We start from the raw sequence: 4126 nt of genomic DNA, 5'->3' as shown, positions 1-4126 counted from the left end.
TTCTGGGATTGAATTGCCCAACACCCTAAAGAGCAGGAGCTCAGATTTGGGTTTCATTTAATTTAAGAAAATGTATTTATGTGTGTTTTTTTTTCCCTTGCACATGAGTCTTCTTAAACAATGTATAGAATTAATCTTTTTAAAGACAATCATTGATTTAGGAATCTAGTGGGAACACAAAGGAGGATATTTGGAAACAGGCAAGGGCACACAGGGAAAGGGCCCACAACCCCAAGGGAAACCAGGAGGGCCAATGCCAACATAGATCTTCATAGCTGAGACACTGAAAACAGAGAGGTGGGGACTCCCAGATTCCTGGAGGAATGCAAATCTATAGAGCAGTCACTTTTCTGCTAAAGTACAGAGTTTCATATCAGGTAGGTTAGCAGAAAAATTAGGACCTAAGAAAGGATAGAGGAAGATTCTGGAATGCCAATGTTCCTACTACCTGGATTCGTGCTCTGTATAACCCCCTCCTGGAGAGCTCAGGCTGGACCTAGAGCCTCTTGTTAATGAAGAGAATGTGGCACAAGTGAAGGGATGTCACTTCTGGAATCAGGTTATAGAAACTGATGCCCATCTTGCTCATGTTCTCTCGGTCTTTTACTTGATCACTTGGACAAAGACAAAGTTGCCAGTTGCCCATCGAGAGGCCCATGAGGCCAGGAAGAGGACCACCAGCCAGCAGCTAATGAAGAACTGAGACCTCACTTCAACCGCAAGGAATTGAATCCCACCCACAACCATGAGTGAACTTGGAAGCGGACCCTATCCCAGTTGAAACTTGAGATGATTGTGATCCCAGTTAATACCTTGGGTGTAGCCTTGAGAGATACTCTGAGACTGAGAATGGAACAGAGCTGCTACCAGATTCCTGCCCCACAGAAACTGTGAGATAATAAGTATGTCTTAACCACTGAGTTTTGGGGTAATTTGCTACAAAGGAAGCATGAACTAAAACAGGGTTTCCCAAATGCCATTCATCCAGTCCTATAGCACCTTGACAACGTTGTCTTTATATGTTGTGATGTGCTGAATAATGCCCTTCCCCACAAAGATGTCTATGTCTTCATCCCAAGGATTTGTGAATATGTTACCTTACATGGCAAGAGGGACTTTGAGATGCAATTAAATTAAGGATTTCAGTTTGGAAGTTTATCCAACGTTATCTGGGTGAACCAAGGCAAGAAGATGGAAGTCAGGAAAAGAAAAAGTGACGTGAGGAGCAGAGGTTGGAGCAATGCACTTGGAGAGGGAGGAAGGAAGCACAAAGCAAGGAATGGGGGCACCTCCAGGAGCTGGAAAATGTGAGGGAAGAGGAATGGATTCTTCCAGGGCCTCCAGAAGGAACACAGCTCTGCCAATACCTTGATTTTATCCCACAAGATCCATTTTGGGCTTCTGACTTCCAGAATGGCAAGATAGTAAAATTGTGTTCTTTTCAGTCACTAAGTAGTGATAACTTGTTATAGTAGCAATAGGAAGTATACATATGTATGTACCTTGTCCTATTACTTTCCTTAAGTCAGCTCACTTTTTGTACCTATATACATACCTGCATACATTTATTTTAAATAAAACTTGTACTTTAAGTTTGGTGTGCTGGTTTTGCATCCTGCCCCCAAGTACAATATATTATTATTAAGACAAACACATATCTCATGCAATTGAATGGTGTACATTGTACTGCCTAATATCATCTTGTGTACTAAAGCCTATGAGGACCACATTTTGGGACATGGAGGCACAGGAGAGATGCCACAGCAGGCCTTTCAGAATTCAGTCCTCTGGGCAGGATATGGCCGTGTTTGCTCAAATGCTTTTTGGCTGTGAGTACAACAGAGCTGGAAGTGATCACTAACAACTACAAATCCTCCAGCTGAATCTGCTTATTTAATTAGTCTTTTCAGAGTTGGAGAAAGGCTTCACGGAGTCCCAATCTGCTGACTATGAGTAGGACTTCCCCATAGAAAGCGCAATTTTTTTGCCTTCATCATGAAACTGAGTGAGGCTAAAATGTGCTTTGCATTGAATGTGCTTTGCTCCTTGGAGAGGGAATGATGGTCTACTTAGAAATATGATCCAAAGATCAGTGAAATAAGCCCAACTGGCTGGAAGCTTTACAGTAGATCAGTGGTTCTCAACTTGGGCTGAGTTTGTCCCCCAGGTAGTATTTGGTAATATCTGGGGCTATTTTTGGTTGTCAGCTCAGGACTATTTTGGGTATCTAATAGACTCCAGGGATGCTGCAAAACATCCTGCCATGCACAGGACATCACACACAGGATGAGAACCCCTGCAGTAGGTGATGAATGTGCTAAATCTATTAAATTATTAAAAACTTAGAGAAGGGTAAGATCAGACACACCGGTTCTCTGGTATTACTGTAGACTGTCCTTTGAAAGCATACAGAATTAGAAAGAAACAGCCCAGACAATTGCATGAGGAGCAGGAGAGTAGAGAGGAGATGGAGAAGAAAATACTGTCAGGAACTGTCAAAAGTGATGACTTCTCTGCAGTGTTGGATGCTATTTTATGTTCTACCGGCCAGGAAACTGTTACCTTCACCTCAAAAGCAGGGTGAGAGGGTAGTGCAGGGTTAAAGGAAGTGTTCTGGGCACATTCCTTCCTCTCCACCATCACAGCACAAGGTCAGAGAGACAGAAAGCAGAAAGAGAAGCTCGGACCACGGAGAGCGCCATGCGGAAAGAGCAGCTGATGAAGGCTAAAATCAAAAAATAAAGAAGGGTAAATGTATGTCCAGTTTTTTAAGAAGCAGCTAAAACATACTCCCTAATGGCTGTACCATTGGCATTCCCACCAGCAATGAACGAGAGTTCCTGTTGCTTCACATCCTTGTCAGCATTTAGTATTGTCAGTGTTCTGGATTTTGGCCATTCTAATAGGTGTGTGGTGGTGTCTCGTCATTGACTTAGACTGCATTTCCCTGATGACATATGATGTGGATCACCATTTTGTATGCTTATTTGCCATCTATATATCTTCTTTGGTGAGGGGTCTGCTAAGATCTTTGGCCTATTTTTTTTCATTACTGAGTTTATGAGTTCTTTGTAGATTTTGGATAACAATCCTTTATCAGATGTGTCTTTGCAAATATTTTCTCCCAGCTGTGGCTTGTCTTCTCCTTCCCTTCACAGTGTTGCTCACAGAGAAATTTTTAAGTTCAGTGAAGTTCAGTCTATCCTGTGTTTCCTTCATTGATCATGCCCTCGGTTTTATCTCTAGAAAGATATCACCACACCTGCAGTAATCTAGGTCTTCTCCTATGTTATCTTTAAGGGGTTTATAGTTTTGCATTTTCCATTTAGGTCTGTGATCCACTTTGAGTTAATTTTTGTGAAGCATGTAAGGTCTGATGATGATGATAATGATGATGATTTGATGTGAATGTTTAGTTTTTCCAGCACCATTGATCAAAACACTCTCTCTGTCTCAGCATCGCCTTTACCCCTTTGTCAGAGATCAGTTGACCACATTTATGTGGGCCTATTTCTAGGCTCTCTATTCTGTTCCATTGGTCTATCTGTCTATTCTTTTACCAGACTCTGTCTTGATCACCGTAGCTTTATAGCAAGTCTCAAAGTTGGGTAATGTCAAGCCCTCAACTTTGTCTTCTCTTTCAATATTGTGTTAACTATTCTGGATCTTTTGCCTCTCCATATAAACTCTAGAATTCAGAAAATAAGTTGCTTGGAATTTGATTGGGATTGCATAGTAGCTATAGATCAGGTTGGAAAGAACTGATTTCTTCATCCAACAATCATGCTCCTTTGTATTTATCCAAAGGAATTGAAAACATGTCCACACAAAACCTCTACGTGGATGTTCATAGCAGCTTTCTTTGTAACTGCTAACATTTGGAAGCAACCAAGATGTTTTCTTTTTGAGTAGGTAAGTGAAAAAGCTATGATACATCCATACAAAGGAATATCATTTGGCTCTTAAAAAATGTTATCAAGTCATGAAAAGACATGGAGGAAACTTTGATACGTATTACTGAATAGAAGAAGCCAACCTGAAAAGTCAGGTGGATCATGTATGATCAACTCTATGAAATCCTAGAAGAGGCAAACCTGTGGAGACAGTAAAATGATCAGTGGTTGTT

Source organism: Callorhinus ursinus, unplaced genomic scaffold (genome assembly GCF_003265705.2).
Source record: "Callorhinus ursinus isolate GAN/ISIS: 27379988/994484 unplaced genomic scaffold, GSC_fseal_2.0 scaffold53, whole genome shotgun sequence".
Lineage (NCBI taxonomy): Eukaryota > Metazoa > Chordata > Mammalia > Carnivora > Otariidae > Callorhinus > Callorhinus ursinus.
This window is presented reverse-complemented; position numbering follows the sequence as displayed.